Below are 8,060 nucleotides of genomic sequence, written 5' to 3'. Positions count from 1 at the left end.
ATAGTAGACAGTTCCATAGGTTAAAATAAAAGGCACAGTCAGATCATACACAGAGTTGGAAAGAGAAGCAGAACTTTGTTTTTCCCTCTTGCAAACATGCTCAGTTAGTAGTTGACCACTTGTGATGGGTACCACCTGAATCAGCTGGCATATTCTTGGCTGCAAGTAAGCAAAATTCTAAACCTAAAATGACTCAAAAAATAACAAAAAAAAGATGTAGAGACCCTTCATGACATCATGGAGGACCCAGATCATTTCTCTATCTGTGGTGCCCTCACCAGCACCTTGGCTTTTGTCCCCAGTATTGTTCCTTTATAGTCCAAAAATGGCAGCAATATCCTCTCAAAAGGACTAAATACTCAAAAAAAAAAAAATTCTTTTTAAGAAACTTTTTTTCTTCTTTTATATCTCTTCTTAAGAACAAGAAAAACTTCCCAAAGCCTGCCAAGAGAATTTTCTGTGTCCCTTTGGCCAGAATTGTGTCACATGGTGAACCCTAAACCAGATATTGATAAGCGAAGTAGAATTCTCATGATAGATTTAGGTGGGTTAACATTTGCTAACCAGGACTAGAGGATGGCCCTGAAAAACAGAGTCAGCCAATACTTGAACAAAACTGGGATTCTGTTAGAGAGAGAAAAAAAAGAACAGCTATTGGGCAGGTAATTGCCATTTCTACTCCACAAAGTGATCTTCCCTTTATAATATTTCATATCTTGAAATGACCTAACATTCTCTTCATTCTTCATTTCCAAATTTAGATATAGATAATAGATAGGTAGATAGATAAACAAATAGAAATGTTCTTCTTTTTCAAAGATTATGCTACTGGTGCTAATTATTATCTCTATGTGTGGGTGTGGTTTAAAAATAATTGTCATAGAAAAACCTACTGCATTCTAACATGTCTGTGAAAAATAGCTAGAAATTTTTGAAACCAAGTCTATTCAGTTCTTAGGGTGCTGGCCTCATATTGAATTATTATTGCCATTTCCTTTCTGCTGAAATTTTGATGACATGGTCATCACTCATTCAACCAAGTGTGGCTATTTCAGATTTAGTTAAGTGTCTTTATTCAAGGTGTCCTCATAGGCTCCTTTATTTGTTAGAACTATTTCAAAATGAATAGACAGATGAATCACCAGGGCACTGCACAGCACTAAATGGAGGAAATAAAACAAACAAAATAATAAGACAATTACAGATTTGGGAAATTGTTTATAATATACTATCAAATGATAAAAGGGTGAAATCTATCATTTAGTATGACTTGTGTTTGTGGGGGAACATTGATAGGCAAAGAAAAAGAATTCAAACAAATTGGAGGGTTATCTGTTAGTGGTGAAACTACAGGTGATTTTTTAAAAATCTTTTTGTGTTTTTCATACATTCTATATTGACTTTTTATGAATAAGAAAAATTAACCACTGCTTCTGACAGGCGTATGCTGCATCCCAGCCTTCAGTGTCATTTGCCAGCCTCCAGATCAATCCACTGGAAGCTTGGAGATTAAAAGTAACAATCATTAGAATGCAGCAGGCACTGTTTTGACCCAGGGAAGCCCAAAGAGCATCCCAGAAACAGTTTTGTTCTGGAAAAGCTTCCAATCTAAGTTAAACACATTGACAGGCCCATGACATCTGGTAAATAGACACATTGCCTTTGCAGTACTGAGATAAATTCTAAAGATGGATTCCAGCAAGGATTCAGTCGAAATCAATTTCATAATGGTGGGCCTGTCACATCGCCCCAACTAAGCTTCAGGTTTATTGTTTATAAAATGCATGAAGTTGAAAACAGGTGAAAGGAGGCAACACTGAGAAATCTTTTCCTAAAAGTCAAGAGACATACTGACTTTAGTTTAAAAAAAAAAAAAAAGAACTAGAAAACTAGTCTTAGAAGAACACATCTTAAAGAATATCTCAAATTGACTAAAAATTGAAACACCAGATGCATTCCCATTAAAATCAGGAATGAGATAAGGGTTGTGATTTGAAGTAATTGTATCATTCCATGTTTAATGTCTGTCTCCAGCTTAGGCTGTAGCTCTGGAAGGACAGAAACTGTTTCTATCTCGTTTGGTGCTCTATCTCCAAGGTCGAGCATGGTTTCTGGTGCAGGATAGGTACTTTGTAAATCTCTTGTGAAAGAAAGTGCAGAAGGCAGACTGATACGCTGGTTGGTTGGCTGTTTTCACCAATAGTATTTTGATTTTTCTACCACTGCCATAAGACAGCGTGTAGGACTTAAAAGTATAATTAACACAAAACCAAAATCATTATTGTTTGTAGACTGTAAGACTATCTACAACGAAAACCCATGAGAAAATCATTCTAAAAATTTCAGTAAGAAGCCAAATGAGAAAATAAATATTAAAACATAGATTATCTGGCCGGGCTCGGTTGGTGGCTTACGCCTGTAATCCCAACACTTTGGGAGGCCAAGATGGGAGGATCACTTGAGGTCAGGAGTTCGCGACCAGCCTGGCCAACGTGGCAAAACCCCATCTCTACCCAAAATATAAAAATTAACTGGGCATGGTGTGCACACCTGTAATTCCAGCTACCCAGGAGGCTGAGGCAGGAGAATTGCTTGATCCCAGTGGGTGGAGGTTGCAGTGAGCCGAGATCGTGCCACTGCACTCCAGCCTGGTTGACAAAGTGAGACTCCATCTCAAAAAAAAAAAAAATAGATTATAAATTAACAATGGTTAGAAAATATAATGGAAAAAAATCTCTTACAAGAGTGACAAACATACAGAATACTTAAAGTGGCAGTAAGATGTAAAGGACCTGTTTGAAGAAAATTATAAAACTCTTCTAAAGGACATTTTGCTAGATGCAAAGTTTAAATATAGGAAAGATGTCAAGTTTTAAAAGTAACTCCACTGAAAATCTCAGGAAGCATTTTTGTATTTGCTGATGTTAGTCTGAGGTGAACATGAATATTGAACCAGTGAGAGTTCAATATTTGAAAAGCTGAAGAGTAATAAAGTGTGACAGCTTTCAGTTTTAAAACCATTATAAAGCTAAAACACTTAAAAGTATGATATTAGTGCAAAAAAATAGAAACCTAGTTAATGAAACAGAATACAAAACCCTAAAATGACCTATACTAAGAATGTGTTTTGTGGTAAAACTGATTTGGGTGACTGAGTCTGTGGACTTTGGAGTCACTCTATCTTCAGGTTGCCTCTCCGCTCTGCCTCTTAATAGACAAGCAACTTGAGCTATCTAAGCCTCTGTTTGCTCATCTGTAAACGGGAATTAAAAATAACTCCTAGAATGTTGTTGTAAGAACCAAATAAATTATATATGCATTAAAATGAATAATCATTAAATATATTTAGCACTGTACCTAAGTATATAATAAATGGTAGTTACCATGTATTTTACAAACCAATTAGAAAGTAATATACAGGAAATGATACTAGGACAACTATTTGAGGAATAATGTTTATATGTTATATATTTATATTTTGTATGTTACATTTTACAAAGCATACCAACAAGTGAAAGCAGCAAATCCAAATGTTAGAACTACAAAATAGCTATAAGAAAGTATAAGTAATGATTTTCCTGATCTTGTGACAGGGAGAGCTTTAACAAATAAAACTGATGAAACATCATCACAAAGAACAAAAAAAAAGCAATGAGTTTAATGTTTCTGTAGAAAAAGTTTAAACTGCCCCATATAAAAGAAAATTAACCATAAATAAACAAAAAACAGAAAAACACTTTCAGGAAATTGTATGACAGATATGGAGTTGATAACTTTAAAAAAAAAACAGCTCTTTAAAAACAATACCAAAAAAAGCCAGCAACTCAGTAGAGAAGTTCACAAAGGATCTGAAAAATGATTCACAAAGAATTAAAGAATAAATACAAATTGTTAGCAACAATGAAAAAGTGTTTAATTTCATCAATTCTGGAATTTAAATACATGGAGAATTTAAATTAAAATTTCAGTGTATTTAAGTCCAAAGAAATCTATAAAGGGAAATGCAAAAGTAAAAATATTTTGTACACTGCTATCTTAGCAACTGCCTAAAATTGACTCAAATATGTGAAGCATTGTGCATCTCCCATTTAACCCCTATGTGTTAGGGAGAACTTTAAATTTTCAAATGAGATTTCAGAACTGATTTTTGCTAAACTGCAACATGCCACTCTCTCTGCCACTCCATGTTCTTTTCCTTTCTAATATGGCACATGTGACTTTCATACTACCAATAATTTCCATGTCATAAATGTCAGTTCGCATGAGCATGAACTAAGTACATGATGAACGACCCTTGAGGAAACATGTAGAGATCCAGTTCTGCGCGTGACTCTCTTACCACTAGCTGTGAGGAAGGCCATGGATGAGGCCTGTCACCCCTCCAAATGCAAAACAACTAAGTCAGCATTCCTCCCAGGGAGGTCTATAATTCCATTCCTACATCCCATTCCAGCCCCTCAGAATCAGAAGGCAGGATCTGGAAACTGGCATTTTTTTAAGAAGCACCCTAATTAATAGTTAAGTACTTTAAAATTTGAAAGCCAATATAACGGCAGACCTTTAAGTCCCTCCTAACACCAAAAATCAAGTTCTTTAAAGAAAAAAATATGCATGCTGAAGAGTAGCTCCTCTATGCACATCTGAGAGTGACCACCCACCTCAATGCTCAAATTTGGCTTCTCAGATCCTTGTTATATTTGAGGTGATATCTCTTTAGGTATCAACTAGGTTTGTTCTCCCAATCCCACACATCAAATTACACTCATCAAAACTGCCAGTCTACAAAAGGGCTCTCAGAAGCACATAAATTCAATCCCAAGTCCTGATGATTCAGACACTTAATCACACCATAAAGTTAATGGAATCCTATTCGAATGTAGACACCTCAACAGCTACATTACACTGAATTCACAGCATTCATAAAGTGTGGATTTCAAAGTGAATCATCAGCCTAATGGAAAGTTCAGAGCAGAATGCTCCCCTCTCATTGGTCACTGTGCAGATCCTCAGCTGCCAGGAAAAGGACCAGAGCTGTCAACACAACACTGTAACCCAGGCAACCAGCCACACTGCTAGGAACTTTTCAACACTTGAAAAAAAAAATACAAGTTATTATAGAAACTTTCAGGTGCTCCATAGGCTGTTTGGACACCTCCTGGTTTATAACAGTCATGATGTTTAGACGTCAGACTCCGCTTGTCAGTTTAGGACCTCCCATCATTAACAGCCCAGAAACCGGTGGCTCTCTGGCTGCTCCTGATTTGACCCGATTGCCATAAAGTGTGCTCCTGCAGCAGAGCAACTCTGGGGTAAGAAGAAATAGAGACTATGTTCCCAAGATCCCCCAAATCCATTATTTAAACAGCAGGAAATAAAAATGTCATTGGCCCACTAAACATCCAGATGTGGTCTCAGTGATATTTGGCCTCCACTAGATGAAGACATCTGGATGACTGACTGAGCTTCCCATCCAGGTGGTCTACGCAAGTGGCATCTCAACTCTGAACTGAAGGTGTGTGGGGTTTGCAGTTATGACGTCGCTGTGTGAACTCCTTCTATTGAGAATGTCTTTTCACATTAGCTTTTCCACCTTGGATAGGGCGGCTTTGCCTAAAAGAATTTCGAGATCCACAGAACAGCTTAGATCCACCTTCTCAACTAGGCTTTCTGTTCTTCAAACATTTGCAGTCATTGGGAAGTTAAGTGGAAGGTAGACCAAAGCCTTTCTTAATTTTTTCCTTAAAGACAGCTGCTGGAATCCACTCATTCTTAAAAACTTATTTACCTGAAGTAGGAACTATGCATATAAAGGAAGGAGACAGGACTCTCAAAATGTCTTGTATACTTTTTGAGTCTAATGTGCTGAACTGCAAATTTAATCCACTGAAGTGGTTTCATGCAAACGCTCCTCTCAAATTCCTTTTGTACAAAATCTTGATGCATAATGTATAGAGTCTGAAAATGGATTAAACTACATTTGGAGATGGCTTGAGTTGTTTTTTTCTTAAGCAAGCAGCAAAAATGAGCAGGTTTTTTGTTGTTGCCTTTTTTAACCCTTCTTGCTCTCAAACAATCACACATGGATTATGTGTTCTTGAAGCTGCCTTCCACACAATTTTTCTTTTTATTTTCCTGTCAAAAAGCTTGAAATGTAAAAAGTTTTAATTAGAAATGTGAAGGGTGAATTAAACTCATTTCCTTCAGATCTCCCAACTAAGGCAAATAGAATGGTAAAACCTTCTGATGTATTCCTGGAAGATAGTTCAGCAACTGAATAAGCAAATGAGTATAATCTTACTGAATAAAATATTTCCTGTTACTCCACAATCTTAATTACCCTTAGGACTGTGGCCATAGAAAGAATGCCAGTCTGTGTATTGGGGGAGGCAGGTGTGGTAGATACTCACAGACGCCTTTTTATCAGTGCCCAATCAGGGCCAAAAGAGTGAGACAGGAGGTAGCCAAGGGCAAATGCCAAAGTCTCCAGGAGAATCACAGAGATGTGGTTACAATCTTACCCTTATGTCTTGCAAAATGCTGTGTTTCATTATTTGCTTATTTTTTACATATCATTTGAATACTAGTAAATTGTAATGGAAAGAGTTACAGCTAGAATGAGGAGATTTACACTCTAGCCCTGACCCTACATAGTTATATGACCTTAAACTCACTCACTCTTGCTGGTTTCAAGTTCATCATCTGTGGAATGGGGAGAATCATCCTCCATCTAGCTACCTTTCTTCATCCTGGGGTCACTGAGAAGGACAAAAGAAAAGGATGGGAAAGTATTTTGTAAAGTCTCAAGCTTCATGTACACTGCTGAATTCTCCTCTGCTTTGAGTTAACCACCATTTCCTGCAGAGAAAATGGTGGCCTCCTTGTCTTCTCCCACCTTCTTCTTCATCCAGGTTTCCCAATGCTGTGGGTGAAGTGAACAAGTTGTCCTAGGGGAGACTTCCAGCTGCTGCACAGCCAACCGCTTCTGGTGGGCTCCATGTATGTGGCCTAATAAGAGCTGTTCAGCTGACAGTCCCCTCCCTACCCATTACACTGAGAAGCAGGGCTTGAGATAAAACACAGCCACCCCACTCCCCACCTCCCGACATTCCTCACAGTCTACTTTCTGAACCACTTCCCTTGACTCACCTTGCTCCTGACCTTATGACTAATCCTTTTGCTTTTGTTCACCACACCCCTCCAGTTTCATAGGTAGTTCCAGTTACCTGGCTTGGGCTTTTTGCTTCTCTTCTCCATCCTGATGTAATTAACTCAGTGAATCACACTCCCTTTGCCGACAACTGGTCCCAGTACATTGTACTTCAGCCCTGTGAATGGGACACAGACAAAGAGAAAGTTGTATATGCAGATGTAGGAACTGAGATGTCTCCCCCCAAAAATAGGCTGTTTCAGGACTTCTGCCAGCACTTGGGGCATTTTCTCTTTTGGGGCAAAAACTTGGACCAATTGAACAATTTCAAATTCTATGGGACAGGTACTTTGGGAGAAGGTGATGAGGGGAGAAGGGGAAGTTTCCCCCCACTCATCTTTTCTTCATATCTTAAACGGAGCCACATACCAGCATATGTCAAAAACATAGAGGAACCATATTCTGCTCATGCCTCTCCATATAGATGTTGACTCAGTAGATGAAGAGTGCTGAATGGGAATGGAACTTTAACTCAAATTCATTCCCCATAATTTCACAATAATATAGACACCAAACTTAAACATTTTGTTTAAAATGTACTGAGAGCAAAGGCCATGTCTATCTTTTCACTGGAGTATTTCTAGAACCTAGCACAATGTCTGGCACCCAGTAGGTGTTTTAAAATATTTGTTGCCCGAATGAATATATAAGAAGAAAAAAAGTAATAATTTGAAGGATTTCTTATTATCTGATGCTGATAGAGAGTAGAGTTACTGATTTACAGAACAAGTATCCAGCAGTACAGCTCGCTAATACCTTTTAAAACATGTTGATGCTCATAAATCCAAAATAAACGACCTGTAAAATCACTTAAGAAGAAATAATACGCATTTAATCAGGCTTCCAGAGGAAA

Source organism: Macaca thibetana, chromosome 9 (genome assembly GCF_024542745.1).
Source record: "Macaca thibetana thibetana isolate TM-01 chromosome 9, ASM2454274v1, whole genome shotgun sequence".
NCBI lineage: Eukaryota > Metazoa > Chordata > Mammalia > Primates > Cercopithecidae > Macaca > Macaca thibetana.
This window is presented reverse-complemented; position numbering follows the sequence as displayed.